The sequence below is a fragment of the Oryctolagus cuniculus genome, chromosome 4 (assembly GCF_051225735.1).
Source record: "Oryctolagus cuniculus isolate XC-2025 breed Fujian yellow rabbit chromosome 4, ASM5122573v1, whole genome shotgun sequence".
Classification (NCBI taxonomy): domain Eukaryota; kingdom Metazoa; phylum Chordata; class Mammalia; order Lagomorpha; family Leporidae; genus Oryctolagus; species Oryctolagus cuniculus.
The window spans coordinates 129,826,229-129,849,652 of record NC_142870.1 but is presented as its reverse complement, the minus strand read 5'-3'; the positions used below and the strand labels follow the sequence as shown (position 1 = coordinate 129,849,652).

At 40.0% G+C, this 23,424-nt stretch overlaps 1 long non-coding RNA gene across 5 annotated transcripts; it reads right to left on the bottom strand.

The window, feature by feature from the left end:
* Nucleotides 1–5,562: 5,562 nt before the first annotated feature.
* On the bottom strand, nt 5,563–15,817 carry LOC149127113 (uncharacterized). 5 transcript variants are annotated; one of them, XR_016232697.1, is made up of 4 exons: nt 15,673–15,806; nt 14,430–14,529; nt 8,806–9,001; nt 5,563–5,849 (listed from the first exon to the last, which is right to left on the bottom strand). It is a non-coding gene; the product is annotated as an uncharacterized LOC149127113 (long non-coding RNA). The 5 variants fall into 5 exon arrangements; XR_016232698.1 differs by lacking the exon at nt 5,563–5,849 and adding an exon at nt 7,907–8,352; XR_016232699.1 differs by lacking the exon at nt 5,563–5,849 and adding an exon at nt 8,361–8,576.
* Nucleotides 15,818–23,424: the final 7,607 nt, after the last annotated feature.

The following is a 23,424-nucleotide window of genomic DNA, read 5'->3' as shown; positions in this document are numbered from 1 at the left end:
TTTTGGTCTTGGTTTTCTTTATTGCTTTGCCTCAGCTCCCCTGTTTCAGCACTTCTGCTATACAGACTTAGATTGAATTATAACTTTTCCATGAGCTGAAGCAAGTCCTTAGCATTTAGTCTACTTGTCAACTTCTCTGAGCCGTTGTTTTTAATCTATAAAATAGGGATCATTATAACACCTACTTTCTTGGATCAGAATAAGGATTAGAAGAGTGAAAAATTCTACACTTAGTATAATGCTTGGCATGCCTCAATAATATTGCCATTTGTGAATCTTCTCATAAAGAGTTAATAAGAGAATGGATTCTCCCTGGGGCCAGTGCTGTGGTGCAGTGGGTTAAAACCCTGGCCTGCAGTGGCAGCATCCCATATGGCCACCAGTTCTAGTCCCAGCTGCTCTACTTCCAATTCAGCTCTCTGCTATGGCCAGGGAAAGCAGTGGAAGATGGCCCAAGTCCTTGGGCCCCTGCACCCATGTGGGAGACCCAGAAGAAGCTCCTGGCTCCTGGCTCCTGGCTTCGGATCAGCTCAGCTCTGGCCATTGCTGTCATCTGGGGAGTGAACCATCAAATGGAAGACCTCACTCTGTCTCTGGCTCTACCTCTCTCTGTAACTCTGCCTTTTAAATAAATAAAATAAATCTTAAAAAGAATGGATTCCCCTTATGCATTAGAGGAATATTCCTCAAACTTGAGATCTAAGAATATTATGGCAGCATATCTGTAGCTCCCTTTGTTTGGAGAATGCCGAGTTATTGGTTTGACCTAAGTATGTAGAATGTAGATATGGATACTTAGAGATCCTATACAAATAAACACACGATAACCAAGATCTCTGAATCTCAGAACTGGTTAACCAAATCCTCAAAGTGTTAAGTATTCATGTAGGCAAATAACATGAAAAATACAGATTCACAAACGTATTTCTTTGACCTTTTCACATGCAGTGTTTATACAATTTGAACACTGTTGTGAAAAAAAAAAAAAACCAAATAGTTCAAATTTGCAGTTGCCAGTAAAGTTACACAATAAAGTGATAACAGCTGAGCATGTGTTTCTCAAAGTGTTCCTCTTTAATTTTCTCTAATTTATATCCAGGAACTCCAGATTGGATGCATCACTCTTTACAGACCCAAAACCTGCTAAAATAGTGGAAAATAATAGTCTCCTCCCATCCTTCCTCATATCCAGCCATGTATGAAATGCATGTCTGTTGGCTGCATCCAAATGCTTCCATAAGCCTAAAATTCTCCATACCTCTGTTACCACAAAGCCAAAACTTTGGTAAACTTTTCTTATCTACAAACCATCAATTATGAGTTTAATCAGTTCTTTCATTGTGTGAGTATGTATGCTTTATGACTTAGCCAAAAAATTTCTCATGGCAACAGCAAAAACAAATTTAGGAGAAAATGAACACTTTGTAAGTAAGTCTCTTTTTAAGCTAAAAACCTTAATTATCTCCAGGAGTTCTGAGTGATCATGGAATCATGTTGGCCAGGAGAAGAGTCTATATATAGCAATGCTTATGTGAGGGTTCTTCAAGAAGCCAATGGAAAAGATGGATTTTATAGATAAGTGCAAAATACTTTTTGAAATCCCTGGAGACATCCATTTTCATGGACCTTTCAAAGATCATTGTGTGCATGGATTTCAATTCTTTTGTACAAAAATAAACTTATCAGTTAATTTCCACTTTCCACAAACTTTTTACATACCCTTGTAGATTAGCCACTGTTGGCCTAATACTATCAGTCTCTCAACTCCACTAAAACACAAATAAGTAAACAAAAACCTTCTCCACAGAATTCTCAGATTTTTGCTTGTTTTCAGCCAAACCTCAGTGAAGGAAATTCCGAGCATATAGTACTTATTTCATCCTATTTTTGTGTAATGTCCTAATCTCGGACTTAATAGCAATATTACAAAGTTACTCTATATTACAATTACTTTTTCTATTGCTTTAAGACTTTTTTTTTTAGTATCTCCAGGCTCATCTGCACCAACCCTCTTACTTATAAGAACTAAAAAGCTCAAATAAAAGGAAACCTATTGAAGTGAAATGGACACTATGAGAAACAGTGACTTGATCAGCCCTTGTCCTGACTGTTGATGAACAACTTAATACTTTATCCCTTTTAGTATTTTATTTTGTTCTACTTAATACTTGGTTGAGCTCTTTAATTAACACACAATTATTCTTAGGTGTTTAAATTTAACTGAAAAGTGATCCCTGTTAAATATAAAAGTGGGAATAAGAGAGGGAGGAGATGTACAGTTTGGGACATGCTCAAGCTGACATGCCCCAGATGGTAGACTTAGAAATGTGCCAGGGAATCCCAATTCAATCCCATCAAGGTGGCATGTAGCAATGCCATCTCACTAGTCCAAGTGATCAACTTCAGTTCACAATTGATCATAATGATAGGATGAAGAGTCAAAGGGATCACATAAACAAGACTAGTGTCTGCTAATACTAACTGATAGAATTAAAAAGGAGAGAACAATCCAACATGGAAAGTGGCATACACAGCAGACTCATAGAATAGCAGATGTCCTAACACAGCACTCTGGCCTCAGAATCAGTTCTTAAGGCATTTGGATCCACCTAAAAAGTCCATGAGAGTATTTTAGGCATGGAAAGCCAAGACACGCTGGCAAAAAAAAAAAACAAAAAACAAAAAACAAACAAACAAAAAACCCCACACACACAAAAAAAACAAAACCTAAATGAAAGATCTCTGTGAGTGAGATCCCAGTGGAAAGAACGGGGCCATCAAAGAAGGAGGTACCTTTCTCTGAAGGGAGGAGAGAACTTCCATTTTGACTATGACCTTGTCTAAATAAGATCAGAGTTGGAGAACTCAGGGGGCTTCCATAGCCTTGGCAGCTCATGACAAGAGCCTAGGGTGATTCCTGACTCCATAAACAAGTGTGTCAATTGTTAAGTCAACAACAGGAATCACTGTGCACTTACTCCTCATGTAGGATCTCTGTCCTTAATGTGCTGTACATTGTGAATTAATGCTATAACTAGTACTCAAACAGTACTTTACACTTTGTGTTTCTGTGTGGGTGCAAACTGTTGAAATCTTTACATAATATATACTAAATTGATCTTCTGTATGTGAAGATAATTGAAAATGAATCTTGATGAAGAATGGGATGGGAGAGGGAGCGGGAGAGGTTTGCGGGTGGGAGGGAAGTTATGGGGGAGAAAAAGCCACTGTAATCCAAAAGCTGTAGTTTGGAAATTTATATTTATTAAATAAAAGTTAAAAGAAAGCTCAAATAAATTTAGATGATATTTCTTAATACGTATGCAGAGCTGACAATACAGTAAAGAAATACTGCGTAAAAACCTATAGGAAAAAAGAGAACCTTGAGTGATGACAAAATCTGGAAGCTGCCTTGTCTCAAGGCCTCTACGACCTTAGCACATTTGAACACAGACTTTGAAAATGCCTTTAGTGACAGGGATGGAAATCAAAGATCCATGTCTGTTTGAAGTTAGACGCTAGTAGCAGACCCGCTCCAAAAGGAGTTCGGACTTTAGCAACACTCTTCGAATAACTGAGACATGGAAACACCCTCATATGCCTTTCCAGCCCGAGAGCATATCTGAAGGGAATGAATTTCAAGTCCTGAATATGAATTTAGGGATCCCAGGGTGGTAGAGCAGACGTAAAGCAAATTGTCTGTAGAAGAAACTGCTTTGCTCTTAGGTACCCAAATTTATTCCTACAAATAAGTTTTCAAATAAAATAACCCACATACAAAGATAATTAGGTCACCAGAAAATAGGACACCAGAAGTAAGAACAGACAGAATCAACAGAATTAGATCCATAAGTTTCAGATCTTAAAAATATTAGCTACAAGAAATAAATGAAATGATAATTATTATCTTTAAAGTGATAGCATGCAATCTTAAGTTTTTTTTTTTTTTTTTAGGATCAAAACAATAAAGTAACATGGATCTAAACAGAACTTCTGGAAATGACAAGAATAAATATCGAGAACTCAATGATATAACTAGTGACATGGGATAAGAAGGGAGTCAGCGAGGGACAAGAAGCTGAGCACTGACAAGAATAAGTATCGAGAACTCAATGATATAACTAGTGACATGGGATAAGCAGAGAGTCAGCGAGGGACAAGAAGCTGAGCACTGCCAACGCCAAAGCCATGTCCCTAATCCCATCAGCTGCTGAAGACTCAACACACCCAGCCCTCATCATGCAGGCACCAGGCGCTAGGACATCGTCTTGGAGATCACACCTGCTCTGCAACCCCACACTTACCCTGTAAAAAGCATGACCCCAGCATGCATGGGGGGAAATTCTGCCTCATGAAGCTGGCTGCACATCTGCACTCATGCTCATGTCTGAGTGTGCACTATCCTTTTATCTTTCAGTTAATCCTGCTTTTCTGTTCATCTCTATCCATGTCTCCCAGTTGTATTCTTATGTGCAGAAAGGCAAGAACCTGGATTAAGTCCAGTTGGGGGTCTCTCCAAGCTCACCCTTGGGCTCTTGACCTCTACAACATAATTTGGAGGGAGCATTTCCCACAATTAGCAACCTGAAAGAAGAAAATGTACAGAATGTAGCATAGAGAGACAAAATATGGCAAGAGACAGACTGCAGGAGTCATGACATGGAGTTGGAAATGAGCCCTAACACATCTAGTTAGAGTTCCAGAGTTTCCAAAAAGAAAGGGAGGCAGAGGCAGTGTGTGAAGGTATGATGTCTAATGTTTCTCAAGAATAAAGAGTATCTGTACATTTCTGCTTAATGTCACTGATTTCTTCATGAAAATCAGATGTTCATTTTGAAACCATTAATTGGAAAACTATCTCCTGTTATTTTAAGCAAAAATACAACATTTTATGTATCAATCCCAAATTTTCAATTTGCCCAGACATAAAACACATGAAAGTACTGATATGTATAAGTAACAACCAGCAGGTTAGGAAGAAGATATTTAAAGTATCCTGTCCTGGTCACAGAGCAGTTAGTACAGTTGTCACCAAATTGTGCTTTAGTGCTGTGACATATTGCATATTGCCTTTGTTGACAGAGAATATTTTTCAAAAAAAATATATATATGAATCCAATTTTCTATAAATTGCACTGGGGGCTTTGTTCTCCATGTTTTGTTTAAAATGGCAATGTTGAGTTTTAGAGCATAAACATTTTTCCCTCTATAAGTCATAATTTCTGTACCGAGAAAGATGCATATATAATGAAGTTTGGATATTAAAATGGAGGCATTCTATTAGGAAAATGCAAAACAAGATGTTTTGGCTGGTATGCTAGTTGAGATTCTGAATCAGACAGATCTAATGCCTACTGGATACGCATGGACATCCTTCTTCCTCTTGATCAAGCAGTGACCTGATTTGTGGTAGCATCTGTTCTTTGGGTGCTTACACTGAATACCAACAGAATACTTTAAAAAAGTGTGAGAAATAAGATGGCTCTGACGAGCTGGGAGACCACAGACTATGAGACATTGTTAGTGTTTGCATTTGGCAACTGCTGATATAGTAATGTATAATATCTCACTGGGTATAAGCATTATTTCTTGTTCATGGGTCTGGGAAGTCTGTGGTGCTTTGATCACTTTTCTGTCCGCCTCAGGCCTTCTTTACATTCAGCCATCCAGAAGCTGGTTTTTCTGTGAAGCTAATGAATTGCAAGTTCTAGGATTCCTACCTGCATGTGTTGTGGTTTTACAAACTTTGCAAAAGTTCGATCTTTTGGCTCTAGACCACTGTCTCCAGTTGTCCACTTCTCGTCATTCTAAGTCAGCAGGTGTTAGAGTAGTCACAGTTCGGTGCCTGCCTAGAGGGAGGTTAATTGGGGGGGGGGTACATGTTACTTAGGTTTAGTGGGATATGTTAATAAGGCTTGAAGACCCCTTCAACTTCCCTATATTTAAGCACTGCCAGACATCTTAGTGTAAGAACATGGTTAGTAGGTGCTAGACTAAGGCCCTAATTACATGCATTCTTTCATTATACCCCTCCCAGTGAGAGCAACATCTAACACTTGCATATTGAAAGAAAGAAAAATACCATGATTTTGTTGCAGTACACACTGAGGATTTTATGTCATTTCATGTTGAAATCATACTTGAATTCTCAAGAATTTTATCAGCACTCAAGGGTATAGAATGCTAAGCTCTTGCTTATCCAGACCTTCAGCCTCCCAGATTTCCCTTCCCATGAATTCCATTTCCTGTGACTTTGTAATGATGGCCCATGAACAATGATATTTTAACAAGTTCATAGAAAATGGACTTAGAACCAAAGGGATCATATAAACAAGAATAGTGTCTGCTAATACTAGCTGATAGAATAAAAAAGGGAGAGAACGATCCAACATGGGAAGTGAGATACACAGCAGACCCATAGATTGGCAGATGTCCTAAACAGCACTCTGGCCTCAGAATCAGCCCTTAAGGCATGCGGATCCGGCTGAAAAGCCCATGAGAGTATATCAGGCATGGAAAGCCAAGACACTCTGGGGAAAAAAAATACCTAAATGAAAGATCTCTGTGAGTGAGATCCCAGTGGAAAGAATGGGTCATCAAAGAAGGAGGTACCTTTCTCTGAAGGGAGAACTTCCACTTTGACCATGGCCTTGTCTAAATATGATCAGAGTCAGTGAACTCAGGGGGCTTCCATAGCCTTGGCAGCTCATGACAAGAGCCTAGGGTGATTACTGAGGCCATAAACAAGAGTGTCAATTTGTGAAGTCAACAACAGGAGTCACTGTGCACTTACTCCTCATGTAGGTTCTCTGTCCTTAGTGTGCTGTACATTGTGATTTAATGCTATAACTAGTACTCAAACAGTATTTTTCACTTTATGTTTCTGTGTGGGAGCAAACTGTTGAAATCTTCACTTAATGTATGCTAAACTGATCTTCTGTATATAAAGAGAATCGAAAATGAATCTTGATGTGAATGGAAGGGGAGAGGGAGCGGGAAAGGGGAGGGTTGCGGGTGGGAGGGACGTTATGGGGGGGAAGCCATTGTAATCCATAAGCTGTACTTTGGAAATTTATATTAAATAAAAGTTAAAAAAAAGAAAATGGACTTAAAAGACAGTTTTGCATAGTTTTTTCAAAATATGCCTTTTCTAAGACTTTTTTCAAAGATTTCATTTATTCGAGAGGCAGAGCCACAGACAGTGAGAGGGAGAGACAGAGAGAGGTCTTCTTTCTGTTGGTTCACTCCCCAATTGGCCATAACGGCCAGAGCTGTGCCAATCTGGAGCCAGGAGCCAGGAGCTTCCTCTGGGTCTCCCATGCGGGCGCAGGCGCCCAAGCACCGGGCCATCCTCCACTGCTCCCCCAGGCCATAGCAGAGAGCTGGACTGGAAGAGGAGCAGCCAGGACTAGAACCGGCACCCATACGGGATGCCAGTGCCACAGGCGGGGAATTAAGTCACTGCACCACGGGGCTGGCCCCTTCTAAGACTTTTTGAAGATGCCTCCTCTACACTTCTATAAAGCTCCTTGTTTGGTAAAAATGATATCTTATATGGCCAGCATTGTGGCCAATGTGTGAAGCCGGCATCCCCTGTGTGTGCCAGTTTGAGTCCTGGCTGCTCTAGTTCTGATTCAGCTCCTTTCCAGTATGTCTTGGAAATCAGTGGATGATGGCTCAAGTGCTTGGGTCCCTGTCATCCAAGTTGGAGACCTGGATAAGGTTCCAGGATCCTTACTTTAGCTGGGACCAGCCCTGGCTATTGTGGCAATTTGGATGGAATGGATCAATGGATGAAGATCTCTCTCTTCCCTTTCTCCCTCTCCCTCTGTAACTGTCTTTCAAATAAAATAACTCATAAAAAAAAGAAAGATAGCTTACAAAATTCACTGTGTTGTACCTTTTTCAGATAGTATTTTATTTTATTGCTGCATTTTTTGTTGCCAGCTAATTCTCCCCAATTTCTATGTCTTCACAACACTTTATTAAATATTTAATAAAACACTGCAGAGGTCATAATTGTTAACATGATTTGCCAAAGTGAATTGGTCCAGTTTGTTAAGCATGTCTTGGATAACAAAGAAAACACCCAAATGGTTAAAGTTGACTTCTTGCATCTCAATAAAAGAATTTGCTTCTCAGACATATACAATAGGCAAAGAGCATTTTTCCCCTGATGGAAATCTTTATCAGTAGTCATATTCATGTAAATAAGAAATACACTGTTTCTGAGGTTGGTTTGAGGCATAAGAATGGAAAATTTCCTGATCAGGTTCATCACAGTAGATTTTGATGTTTCTCTTTTTCCCACTTCCCTGTCTTGCTTCCTTCTATCTTCCTTCTCTTTTCTTTCTAGTACCAAATAAGATGACATTTTCAGATATAGTTCTGTCTTAAAGTAATGCAGTTCAAAAATCTTATAATATAAGACAACCATTTCAGTTCTTATTGTAAGCACCTTTTCCTGACACGTTCTTAAGCAGTTCAGGGAGGCACAATGAAGACTCTATTACAGAACTAGGGCTCTATATGCATACCATATTATTGTAACTTGTAGTTCCAGTTTAGTTGTTGCTCTGGATTCAGTTGACCACAAGGAAAAAAATTAAGATTTGTTTAAATTACAGTAGTAACTAAATTTCCCAGCTTGATCAAATTTCTAGCTCATACAATGTGTAAAAAAAAAATCACTACAAACTTAGCTGATAACACCACAAATCTATTATTTCATAGTTTCTGTGAGTCTGGAGTCTCCCAAGGTCTCACAAGTGCTGAGGTCAAGGCGCCAGCTGGTTACTTTCTCACCTGGAGGCTTGTCTGGGCAAAGGTCTACTTCTTCAATTATGCAGCTTGTTGGGGCTTTCCGTTCCTGCGATTGTAGGGCCAAAGTCTGCTTTCTGGCTGGTGATTGGTTGGGGCAGCTCTCAGGTTCTTGCCACATGTATTCCTCCATCCATGGGTCCATGGGGGTGCAACTCATGGGGCTCCGTCACTCTCTCACCTGTGGGGAACAACTCGGACTATACTGTTACTGGAATTAAGACTTATTCTATGCATCTGCTCTCCCACAATATGGCGCTGGGAGAGGAGGAAACAGCTTCTACACAGCTGCCTCCAGTTCAACCAATAAACTGCAGGACCTGCTCCTGATTGGAGGAGAGCAGCATACTCGGTGTGTGGGTAGCAGAGTTGGGATTGGTGAAGAGGACTATAAAGGAGGAGAGAGACAACATGCACCGGGAACATCTATCTGAAGGAACACCTGTGCAGCCCCCGAGAGAGCCGGCCGGCGGTGTGCCGCTCCCCCGCGGAAGTGGGGAAAGTGGCAGGGGGAACCGCCCTTCCACGGAGGTGGAAGGGTCGGTAGCCAACCTGGGGAGAACCAGCAGCAAACCCGGGGAGGGCCGAGCAGACAGAAGAACAACGCAGGGTCCTGTGTCGTTCCTCCACGAAGAGGGGGAGCGACACTCACCCTCTGAATCCCTCCCTTCAGGAAGGAAGAACCTGTGGAGGATTGCCCCCCAGGGCACTCGGAAAGCCTCAAAGCGAAGGGCGGTGCATCCTCCCCAGCTCTGCCTAGAAATACAAAACAACCACTTGGGGAAACCTAATGGGTCCTGGGAAAACTCAAAAACAAATCTGCTTCTTTCTTTTTTTTATTTATTTATTTGACAGGTAGTTATAGACAGAGAGAGAGAGACAGAGAGAAAGGTCTTCCTTCCATTGGTTCACTCCCCAAATGGCTGCTATGGCCGGCGCTGCTCTCATCTGAAGCCAGGAGCCAGGTGATTCTTTCTGGTCTTCCATGCGAGTGCAGGGCCCAAGCACTTGGGCCATCCTCCACTGCCTTCCTGGGCCACAGCAGAGAGCTGGACTGGAAGAGGAGCAACTGGGACTAGAACCCGGCGCCCATATTGGATGTCAGTGCCACAGTCGGAGGATTAACCAAGTGAGCCATGGTGCCAGCCCCCCAGATCTGCTTCTTTCTATTGTCTGCGCACTTGTCCTATCTGCAGCTGCCTTGTAGTTTCGGCAGTGGTGGTCAGCTTCCAGCTGTCCTGCCTGCCTGCTGCTGTCTTGCTGTGTGTTCTGGAAATCTAACTACTCAATCTGACTGCTCCGATCATGCTTTCACCACCCACAACACCACCCTCAGCTTGTCGCTTCCTATGACAGAACCTAATGCCTTTTATGTGCTCACAGAATTAGGTCAGCCCCTCAAAATAATCTCCCTTTTGATTTACTCAAGTCAGATTAATTTGGCTTCTAATTATATTTTCAAAATCCTTTCACTTTCATATGAAGTAACCCAATTATAGGATAAAGTTCATTAAATTAGGTCTTACCCACCCTCAAGAGGAAGAGAGTACACAGAGCATATATGTGGGGGCAGGGAATCTTGGGATCATCTCCAAAATCTTATCTCATCCACGTTAACCTTTATCACTTGAACATCTAAGTGCTAAGGAATGACCTGTCCAGCACAGGACCATGATATTTAGACCATGATATTGGAGTTCTGAAACATTTTGGCAGAACTCAAAGGAAAAACCTTGAGCTACATGTTGAAGAGATTGGGCAACAGTGTGAAGGTGTTAGAAGAGGAAATGTCTAAAGACAGTTAAGAATTATATGCTAGGCCGGCGCTGCAGCTCACTAGGCTAATCCTCTGCCTTGAGGCGCCGGCACACCAGGTTCTAGTCCTGGTGGGGGTGCTGGATTCTGTCCCGGTTGCTCCTCTTCCAGTCCAGCTCTCTGCTGTGGCCCGGAAGTGCAGTGGAGGATGCCCAAGTTCTTGGGCCCTGCACCTGCATGGAAGACCAGGAGAAGCACCTGGCTCCTGGCTTCAGATCAATGCAGTGTGCCGGCCACAGCGTGCCAGCCGTGGCGGCCATTGGAGGATGAACCAACGGAAAAGGAAAACCTTTCTCTCTGTCTCTCTCTCTCTCTGTCTACTGCCTGTCAAAAAAAAAAAAATTATATGCTACTATAATTAAAATAGAATTCAAGTATTTGATTCCAACATATGTGTTTGACAAATTAGATAAAAATTTTAATGTAATATTAAAGTGCATTGTACAATTATGTAATTAGCATAATAAATTACACAATAGCAAAAAAAAAAGCTGAAATGTCTTCAGCCTTCTCTTTGTCATACTGTTCAGTGTATCAGTCTAAGCCTGGAAAGCGTTGCCTTTCCCTTCAGAAACCCCAACTTCCTTGTTTGTCTCACTTTTTCTTGATTCTGCTTTAATTTTTGTTGCATAGCCTTGTCCATGGATTGGTATTCTTTATGGTATTATCAATTAACCTTGAAATACACTCATCTCAAGAATGCTTCTCTGAACTTGGTATAATACAAATTGTTCCACATTGTGTTATATTTCAGGACTATCCCTACTGAAAAATAAAACCTCAGATTTCCTTTCAATACATTTCTGAAGAGTAGATAATGGCTTTCTCCTAAAAGGGCCCCCCAAGTCTGACTGAATCGGTCCCTGAGAATAATATTAAAACTAACAACAGTATGGGCTGACATTGGTTATGCTGCCAGTTTGCGACAGCAGCATCCCATATCAGAAGGCTGGTTGAAGTCCTGGTTACTCTGCTTCCAGTCTAACTCCTTGCTCATGTGCCTGGGCAAGCAGCAGAGGATGCCCTAGTGCTTGGGCCCCTGCCACCCACATGGGAGACCAGGATGGAGCTAGCATAGGACATTGAATAAAAATTGACACAAAAGCTAATGTTTATTAAGAATAAGCTACAATAAATCAAAAATATATAGGATATGGTAAATACTATAAATATTACAAATCAAAAGGTATTTTAATTGTGGCTAATTCACACCTGACATACCTGTAACCTATCTCCTTTCCTTTTCTCCCTGCATTTACTTCAGCTGCCCACCCTTTCACAGCTGCTTTATAGAATTTTACATGGAAAGAAGAGAAAAACAAATCTTTCTTCTAGAAAGACGGGCCACTTTTTAAAAATTGTTATTGGTGGCTTAACAAAGTTTCTTTCTACCTCACAGCTCACCCTGTGCAACACTGTCTGTGTAGCTCCAGCTGCGGCTTCTTGCTCACATGGCACTACTTTTATCTCCATCTTAGTGTTCCTAGGTCCTTAGCTGTCTGTTTCTTGTTCTGTCCCAACCAGGAGCCCTGGAAGGTAGGGGGTGGGGTGGGGTAGGAATAGGTGAGGAAATACCAGGAAGTCTCACATTGATCTTTGAGTGGAGAACAGGGAAAAACTTCCAAAGTGAGAGAGTCTGGATGCTCTATGAGGCTGTCCTGGGACAAGTTGTCACTGGGGCCCAGTGGATACAGAGCTAGGGTTGGCACCATGTCAATCTCATTTATGGAGCTAAGCAAACCACAGGGGCAGAGAGGATGACCTCCTAGCATGGAGCCAGCGATTCCTCCCTGGATAGAATTTATTTAGAAAATAAAATTGTAGGACACATCCAGCATATGCAATAAACGGTAGTTTAAGGCTATCTAAAATCCAGATTTAATTGGGCAGCCTGTACTCATTTGTTCCCTCTATCCCTGTAATCCTCCATGGCAGTGTTGAAAAGGTCTATGCAAGAAAGTGGCCCTGAAGCTCAAGTTACATTAGCTTCTTTGCAGTTGTGTCCTCTGATTCTATCAGGCTTAACATTTGTCCCTGATAGTGTATCTAAAGTGTCCAATTTGAATAAAGTCTCTAAAGATCTTGTTTTCTCTTTGCTTTCCCCTTTAAAGCACTTTTTGCTTGATTTGGCCCTGTATTCCAATGTATTGATTTTTTTTAAATATTTATTTATTTATTTGAAAGTCAGAGTTACACAGAGAGAGGAGAGGCAGAGAGAGAGAGAGAGAGAGAGAGAGAGGTCTTCCATGTGATGGTTCATTCCCTAATTGGCCTCAATGGCCAGAGCTGTGCCGAACCAAAGCTAGGAGCCAGGAGCCAGGAGCCAGGAGCTTCCTCCAGACCTCCCATGTGGGTGCAGCAGCCCAAGGACTTGGGCCATCCTCCACTGCTTTCCCAGGCCATAGCAGAGAGCTGGATTGGAAGTGGAGCAGCCGGGTCTCAAGCCAGCGCCCATATGGGATGCTGGCGCTTCAGGCCAGGGCATTAACCTACTGTGCCACAGCTCTGGTCCTGATCTTTTTAAGTCTTAATTCTGTAATGCACCATGATAACATTCCTTCAAGTTTTAAATGATTCTTAAATTTGATAAGAAGGTAACAGAACAGTCCTTTTAATATTACAAGGACACAAGGCAAATTAATATAATTTGATGGGGTTTGCAGGAACTATGAACCTGTAACCATTACTTTTAAAACAGCAGACCCAAAATACATCTCCCAAACCACAAAATTTGAAAGTATTCTTTATTCCAGAATTTATTCTTTCCAATGACAATATTTGAGGAGGACTATTTAAAGGCATCTAATATATAGAACCCTGAGGGAAAAATTTTTGGGGGGAAACCTTCTCAAATATAGGGGTTTTTTTTGGCCCTCCTGCGGTTAAGTCTATGATGATTTATGTGGGCTCATAGATTAGTACCTTGATCGATCAGTTATGCTTTGATTAGTAGTATTGGACTTAATATTTATATCATACGTAGAAACATAGATTAAGAATCTCTTGGGAGGAACACATTTGAATAGCAGGAGAGACATTGCTGGGATTCCCGTTGCTTCTCCGGAGTGCCTAGACTTGAGTCCTGGCTCTACCTAGGATTCCAGCTCCCTGCTCATGTGTACTCAGGGGCAGGCATTGGCTCATGTGGCTGTGTCCCTGCCACCCATGTGGAAGGCCTGGATGGAGTTCCTGGCTCCAGACTTAACCTGGCCCAGCCTCAGCTGTGTGAACATTTCAGGAGTGAACCTGTGGGTAGAAGGTCTGCTTCTATCTCCCTGACTTTCAAATAATAGAGAATCAGCGTGGATTACTCTCTCCCAAAGACAGACAAGGATTGTGAGGATTGTGACTTTCCCTAAAGCCTGATGTGAATAGGTTACTTAATTTTGTCAAGAAACATAGGAAAATACTGATGAAGATGAGGCCAAGAAGAGATAACTATAGTCCATTGCCAAGTCAGTCTGTACGCTTTGGAAATTATCATTCACAGCTAACTATCCTAATTTCTAGCTCGTTCCTTCCTCACCTCACCCACAACATACATGGTGCTACTTTGAAACACTTGATTAGTAACTTGGTAAAATATGGCTTTTAATACTATGACTTTCCTATAGACCAACTTTGCTGTACTTAAAAAATCAAGCTGTGGTGAAATTGTTCTACAATGACGTGTTGTTGACAAAGCCATTCTAATTTTAGTCACCTTTGCTTCCTTTTCTAAGTGTTCAAGTGCTTTAAAAAATCTCTTCTAGGATTATTGTCAAACTCTGTGATGTGTAGTTCAATAAACCTACCTTCTTCTCCTTCTGGAAATTGGAGCAACATTTTCCATTCTTCAACCCCCTGGCAACTCTCCTATTTTCCATGGTTTCCTGATGATTACCCACAGTGGTTCTGTAATTATAGACATGCGTTCTGTCTGTTCCCTGCCATGGAGTTTAGCCAGGCCCAGGGATTTGAAATCATCAGCACAGCTAGGATCCCTCTGATGACCTCTCCTGCTTCCTGGATTTCAAACGGCTCATCTTTCCTGGGCCTATGATTTAGCAGAGACAGAAGCCTATGGAATCTCTAGTAGTTGTCGAAGGTCACTTCTAGGGGTGGGTCTTTAGTAGCATGCACAGTAAGCGTCACAGTTTCATTCAGAGGCATGCCTGACCAAAGTGTATTTTTCATGCTTTGAGCCTTCTCCCATTTGTGATGGCTCACTTCTGGGACCACCAAAAGCACAGAGACCAGGCAAGTCCACTACTACTCCTTCAACACATTTAATTATGAATTAAAAGCTTAAAAAGCCTGGTGCCCTGCATTATTTGTACTTAATTTTTGTTCAATTTTATTTTTATTTCCCCCTCACCTAATAACATTGTAATAGCTTTAGTGGCTAAATACCTCATTAGTAGGAGATACTTAAGATTACAGCCCGACTGAAATGGGAAATTGCAATCTTTGGACATACATTATAATAAAATGTGAGAAAAGCATGTCTAGTTCCAACACCACCCCTAAGCCTTTGATGCTGTTTTTCCATTAACATTGCTGATTGACAGACACTGAAATAAGTAAGGAATTTTAGTGAAAAAACCAACAACAATCCACTAGAACACAAGCCCTGCCTTAATAACATTACTCTTTCAACCTCTCAAGTCTAGCATAGCGTTTGGTACAGAGTAGCCGCAAAAAATATTTGTCAAATCAAATTTACATGCCACACAAAGACTGGGCGTTAAATCCTAGTTTCTGAAAACATTGTAGTTATTTCATGGGCTGCAAGGGATCATGGAAAAACAATTCTTAGAATTAAAACATATATTGTAGGGACTATAATGGCAGTAAATGAAAACATGTCCCTGTAACAATAATACTTTAGTTTTTATTGGCATAAGAAGAGGGACAATAAAGAACTAACTTTAATTTTACCCGTGTTCTTAAAAAAGTTGATAGACAAAAAATTTTAGCAAATGGAGTATCGACATCATTGCTGTTGGAAAGGGCATTAGATCTGGGATAAGGCAGAAACAGGAATTAGGGCCTTGCCTTGACAACTGCTGGCCTCTCCACATGGAAGCTGCTCCTGATGCCTGGCAGAAAACTTGGAATGTGAGTTTTTTTTGTGATCACTCTTAAAATGGAGGGGAGGGAGGAGCTACTTAAGTCTGCTCTGTTCCTTATTTCACAATCATCCAATAGGTAACTCACTCCACCTGGAGAGCTGTATTTTGAGGGTGGAACAAGAAGCTAACACTCAGGGAAATCCTGTCTTAAAGAAATTGGCGAAGCAGAGAATTGCTTCCACTCAAAGGCCTTTGAACACATTTTAGCTTAGAACATTTATATCTCCAACTTCTTCCCAGGCTCTAGGTGGTAAGCAGGGCATATTTTATTCTCACTTTTACAACTAAGAAATTGAGATGCAGTAATGCTGTCTCACACTCACATGAAACTCATCATGTCAAAATCTATCTGTAATCTGATCTCTTCCCAAAACCAAATTGGTTGTTTTCCTAACAACCAGATGATCAGGTGTGATTCTTGATGATTCTCAGGCTGTAACCCTTTCATCAAAATGAGTTCAACAATCACTATCAATCTATTATCTATCTGCATCATCTATCACCTATCATCCATCCATCCATCCATGTATGTTGTCTCTTTGTCCATCCAGCCTGTCATCTTTGGAAGAAGGCAAACAGTGAGGAAATTTGGAGTTAGAGGCCTCTCGCAGAATAGACCTTAGCTCCAGCACCAGTGACCTAACTGATGATTCTTTCCTTCCCTCAGCTTAGTGTCAATGGTGCCATTTTGAGGGAGAAAGATGAAGAAGGCTTTCTAAGAATAAAGGCACTAGTCATATCACTCAATGAATTTTTATTAAAATATCCTACCTGTACCATCACATTGCATAATTTGATTTTTTAAAACATAAGAAACACAGAAAAGTATATTTACACTTTATATACAATCAATAAAATTTCACAATTGGAATCACATATGCATAACCGAATTCCAGATTGGAAAACAGAGTGTTACTAATTTTTTTTTGATTTCCTGTTTTTTTCTGATCACCACTACCCAAAGACAACTTTGACTTTCTAAAGGAATATATTAATTTTTTGCCATATTTGATTTTTAATGAGTGGAATCATATAATAACTACTCTGGTGTCTGGCTTCTTTTGCTTAACATTGTGTGGGCTGCATCCCACACATTATGACTGTGTTTTATTTACAGATCCTTCTTATTAATGTATGATACTACATTGTATGAATATACTACAGCTTAATTATCAATTCTACTTTTGATGACAACTGGATAGTCTACAGTTTAGGGCTATTCTTTCTTTCTTTTTTTTTTTTTTTAAAGATTTTTATTTATTTATTTGACAGAGTTAGAGACAGTGAGAGAGAGAGAGAGAGAGAGAGAGAAAACTCTTCCTTCCGTTGGCTCACTACCCAAATGTCTGCCACTGCTGGAGCTATGCTGATCTGAAGCCAGGAGCCAGGAGCTTCTTTCCTGGTCTCCCACACGGGTTCAGGCACCCAAGCACATGGGCCATCCTCCACTGCCTTCCCGGGCCACAGCAGAGAGCTGGACTGGAAGAGGAGCAACCACGACTAGAACTAGCATAGGGCTATTCATTCTTAATGTGCTAATGTGAACATTCTTGTTCATGTATTTGGTGTACATATATACGTACTTCTCTTGGGTCCATGGCTAGGGTAGCCTTGAGTGGTCAGAAGGTGGGCATTTGTTTCTTTAAGATTTTGTAATTCTCATCGTAGAGATCTTTAACATTCTTAGTTAAGTTTATTCCAACGTATTTGATTGTTTTTGTGGCTATTGTGAATGGGATTGATCTTAGAAGTTCTTTCTCAGCCGTGGCATTGCCTGTGTATACAAAGGCTGTTGATTTTTGTGCATTGATTTTATATCCTGCTACTTTGCTAAACTCTTCTATGAGTTCCAATAGTCTCTTAGTAGAGTTCTTTGGGTCCCCTAAATAAAGAATCATATCATCTGCAAAGAGGGATAATTTGAGTTCTTCCTTCCCAATTTGTATCCCTTTAATGTCTTTTTCTTGCCTAATAGCTCTGGCTAAAACTTCCAGAACTGTATTGAATAGCAGTGGTGAGAGTGGGCATCCCTGCTGGTGCCAGATCTCAGTGGACATGCTTCCAACTTTTCCCCATTCAATAGGATGCTGGCCGTGGGTTTTTCATAGATTGCTTTGATTGTAGTGGGGAATGTTCCTTCTATACCCAGCTTGCTTAGAGTTTTCATCATGAGAGGGTGTTGTATTTTATCAAATGCTTTCTCTGCATCTATTGAGATAATTATATGGTTTTTATTCTGCAGTCTATTAATGTGGTGTATCATGTTGATTGATTTGAGAACATTGAACCATCCCTGCATACCAGGGATAAATCCCACTTGGTCTGGGTGGATGATCTTTCTGATGTGTTGTTGCATTCTATAGGCGAGAATTTTATTGAGGATTTTTGCATCTATGTTCATCAGGGATATTGGTCTGTAATTTTATTTCAGTGCTGCATCTTTTTCAGGCTTAGGGATTAAGGTGATTCTGGCTTCATAGAAAGAATTTGGGAGGATTCCCTCTTCTTCGATTGTTCTGAATAGTTTGAGAAGAATTGGAGTTAGTTCTTCTTTAAATGTCTGGTAGAATTCAGCAGTGAATCCATCTGGTCCTGCGCTTTTTTTGTTGGGAGGGACTTTATTACTTTTTCAATTTCTGTCTCAGTTATTGGTCTGTTTAGGTTTTCTATGTCTTCATGGTTCAATTTAGGTAGATTGCATATGTCCAGGAATCTATCCATTTCTGATAGAATTAGAAGAGGATACCAAAAAATGGAAAAATCTTCCATGCTCATGGATTGGAAGAGTCAACATCATCAAAATGTCCATTCTCCCAAAAGCAATTTGTAGATTCAATGTGATACCAATCAATTTACCAAAGACATTCTCAGATCTGGAAAACATGATGCTGAAATTCATATGGTTGCACGGGAGACCTCAAATAGCTAAAGCAATCTTGTACAACAAAAACAAAGCTGGAGGCATCACAATACCAGATTTCAGGACATACTACAGGGCAGTTGTAATCAAAACAGCATGGTACTGGTACAGATACAGATGTATAGACCAATGGAACAGAATTGAAACACCAGAAATCAATTCAAACATCTACAGCCAACTCATATTTGATCAAGGATCCAAAACCAATCCCTGGAGTAAGGACAGTCTATTCAATAAATGGTGCTTGGAAAACTGGATTTCCACATGCAAAAGCATGAAGCAAGACCCCTACCTTACACCTTACACAAAAATCCACTCAACATAGATTAAAGACCTAAATCTATGACCCGACACCATCAAATTATAAGAGAACATTGGAGAAACCCTGCAAGATATAGGTACAGGCAAAGACTTCTTGGAAAAGACCCCAGAGGCACAGGTAGTCAAAGTCCAAATTACCAAATGAGATTACATCAAATTGAGAAGTTTCTATACTGCAAAAGAAACAGTCAAGAAAGTGAAGAGGCAACGGACAGGATGGGAAAAATATTTGCAAACTATGCAACAGATAAAGGGTTAATAACCAGAATCTACAAAGAGATCAAGAAACTCCACAACATCAAAACAAACAAGCCACTTAAGAGATGGGCCAAGGACCTCAATAGATATTTTTCAAAAGAGGAAATCCAAATGGCCAACAGGCACATGAAAAAATGTTTAAGATCACTAGCAATCAGGGAAATGCAAATCAAAACCACAATGAGGTTTCTTCTCACCCCGGTTAGAATGGCTCACATACAGAAATCTACCAACAACAGATGCTGGTGAGGATGTGGGGGAAAAGGGACACTAACCCACTGTTGGTGGGAATGCAAACTGGTCAAGCCACTATGGAAGTCAGTCTGGAGATTCCTCAGAAACCTGAAGATAACCCTACCGTACAACCCAGCCATCCCACTCCTTGGAATTTACCCAAAGGAAATTAAATTGGCCAACAAAAAAGCTGTCTGCACCTTAATGTTTATTGCAGCTCAATTCACAATAGCTAAGACATGGAATCAACCCAAATGCCCATCAACGGTAGACTGGATAAAGAAATTATGGGAGATGTACTCTATAGAATACTATACAGCGGTAAAGAACAATGAAATCCGGTCATTTGCAACAAAATGGAGGAATCTGGAATACATCATGCTGAGTGAAATAAGCCAGTCCCAAAGGGACAAATATCATATGTTCTCCCTGATCGGTGACAACTGACCGAGCACCAAAAAGGAAACCTGTTGAAGTGAAAGGGACACTATGAGAAACTGACTTGATCAGCCCTTGTCCTGACTGTTGATGAACAACTTAATACTTCATCCCTTTTTCTATTTTTTTCCTACTTAATACTATTGGTTGAACTCTGTAATTAACACACAATTATTCTTAGGTGTTTAAATTTAACTGAAAAGTGATCTCTGTTAAATATGAGTGGGAATAAAAGAGGTAGGAGATGTACAATTTGGGACATGCTCAATTGGACTTGCCCCAATTGGTGGAGTTAGAAACATGCCAGGGGATTCCAATATAATACCATCAAGGTGGCATGTACCAATGCCATCTTACTAGTCCAAGTGATCAGTTGCAGTTCGCACTTGATCATACTGAGAGGTCTAAGAGTCAAAGGGATCACACAAACAAGACGAGTGTCTGCTAATTCTAACTGATAGAACTAAAAAGGAGAGAACAATCCAACATGGGAAGCAGGATACATATGAGTCAGTGTGCACTTACTCCTCATGTAGAATCTCTGTCCTTAATGTGTTATACTATGTGAATTAACGGCATAACTAGTATTCAAACAGTACTTTATACTTTGTGTGTCTGTGTGGCTGCAAACTGTTGAAATCTTTACTTAATACATATTAAATTGATCTTCTGTATATAAAGATAATTGAAAATGAATCTTGATGTGAATGGAATGGGAGAGGGAGCTAGAGATGGGAGGGTTGCGGGTGGGAGGGATGTTATGGGGGAAAAGCCACTGTAATCCATAAGCTGTACTTTGGAAATTTTTATTTGTTAAATAAAAGTTAAAAAAACGTGTGCATTTGTATTTTGCAGATGTTAGTAGTTTCCCAAAATATTTATTAATTTATAGTTCCACCAGCAGTATACAAAAATTCCATTTGCTTTATATCCTTATAAGCTGTGGAAAGGCCTTGCAAAGATGTCCACATCTTATTTCTTGGAATCAGTGAATTTGTTAGCTTACATGGCAAAAGGAACCATGCAGATTCACAGGGAGAACTGCTAGTAATCCAGTTCCTGTTTCAGAATCTTCTCAACTTTCTGCTGTTGAACCCTGAATGACCCTGCACATTTAAGTGTCCAGATTATTAAAAGAAATTTTTTAAGCCATAGCAGAAAGAAGGTATCAAAGGAATTTCAGTTCCAAAGTGGAAATCATGCTGGAGTTTTTATAATGTGTGTGTGGAACAAATGATTCAGTTTGAATAAAAGAAACCCTCAAAACATCAGATGCTTATTTTAAAGTCCATTCTATCTGTTATTATTAGCAGTAAGTAGAATTCATAAACTGTCAGTTTCTCCTAAATCAGTCATGCCTTTGACCTTCTGTAACTAAGTAAAACGCATTTTATTAACTTCATTCCAGGAAGTCAGACATGCATATTAAAGAACAGCTTAATGTAGTCTATCAGCATCGAGGGGGAAGCTAACAAAATAGTGTAACTTTTCGTGATATCAAACTGAGTTGTGTCAAATATAATTATACTTTTGAACTTCATGTCAATGAGATTAGTTTGCTTTACCCATCACACCACAGCACCGGTGCCTAGATTAGCTTGCTCAGTAAACATCTATGTTTAACTTACCAGATCATAAAGTCCATTTTCTCATGACAATATAGAAATGAGTGAACAAAGTAGTTTTAGAGAATTCCTCATAGGTGTACCTTAATTAATGTTAACACTCTTCCCTAAGAAGGTGGGTATTTCTGATTTTATTTTTCCTTTTTTTCTCTGCATATGTTCTGTTTTATTCTTCATAATGTTTCTATTTCCTTATTTCTTTGTCTTGCTAATGCCCCCTGTGTCTCCTCTGAAATTCACAGCTGTTTCTTCTTTCTCAGGATATATAGAAAATAGAGTACACAGATTAAGACACTTCAAAAACTTCATCAAAACTAGAATTAAAAGACAAGCTTTCTTGGTGCAAATGTTTCTAAATCTATGAATAGTTGCTTAAAAATATGCATTCTACAAAATTTTCAAAACCCCTATATTCATGAATTTCAAAAGTATTTCTGCACTAAAATAAATTCCATTTCTACAGCTGTTTGTAGTACTCTTGAATGCAATGCATACATATGTGTGTGGATGGCTGGCTGGGTAGAAACATTGATGTCTGGAAAGCTGACACACACACACGAGAAAGAGAGAGAGTCATCTCTGGTTCCTTCCCCAAATGCTCAACAGCCAGGGCTGAGCCAGGTTGAAGGCAGGAGGAACTCCATCTGGGGCTCCTACAAAGGTAGCAGGGGTTTGAATACTTGGGTCATCATTTGCTGCCTTCCCAGGTACATTAGTAGGAAGCTGGCTATGAAGGAAGGCAGCTGGGATTTGAACTGGCACTCCAGTGTGGGGTGCTCCTCACAAGAGGAGGTTTAACCCATTGCACTGCAAAGGCCTCGTAAGAGTTTTTACTGCCACTTATGACTGTCCCTTCAAGAGAGCAGCTTTCTTTAGAACAGACTGTGTATATGGAAGGTACTGTGATCAATGTTCTTAACACATTCTTTACTCTCTTTTTCGTTATGCCCCATAAAATACTGCTGCTTTCACTCTTCAAATTTTCCCTGGGTGATTTAATTTCTACAAAGAATTTAACAAAACTAGCAGTACATTTAACCCAAATTACTTAAAAGAACACCATAGTTCTGATATGCATGGGTGCTACACTTAACACATTCCAAAAGAAGTTTATATTTTACATTCCTGTGCTGCAAACTGTTCTTGTTCCTGTATATCTTATTGCAGAACTATGAAGTGCATATACATATTTATTTTCTTTATTCATGACATTGGACATGATATAAAGCACCCTGTAGTTATTTTTTTCACTGTGACCAAAGCCTTTCTTTACTTTAACATAAATCAATTCCATTCATAAGGATTTTTAAAAGAAGACAATACAAAGGGGTACAAAGAGAAAAGCAAGGCTTCCTCTCATTTCTGACCTCTACACTCCAGCTCTCTTCCTCATGGGCAACCACTTTTCCCAACATCAGCTGGGTTCTTGCAGAGATCTCCTTCATATGACTACCTAACTGTGCACACTTCTCTGAAAATCCTCTGCACACCCTTATTTCATTGCTGCTCTTCTCTAATATTGTAACTACTAACATAAAATGCATTTGGAAATGTTTAAAACAGCTATAATTTACACTGATTTGTGTTCATAAAACCAACTATACTATAGTCTTGAGTCCATCCTTTCAAGGAGAAATGCTTCCAATTATGATTAGTAAAGTCACATTTGTTTTCCATACATTTTCCTTGTTAAAATAATATACATTTTAGTTAAAGGTATCACCGCATATGCCTTATCTGCTGTGTAGAGGCCAAACATTTTTATATTTTAGCTAGCTGTTCATCTTTATATGTATACTTTCTCTTCATCAATTCTAGATATCAATGATATTGATATTGTTTTTGTTATTAAAAATGGTTCAACTCTCTTATACAATCT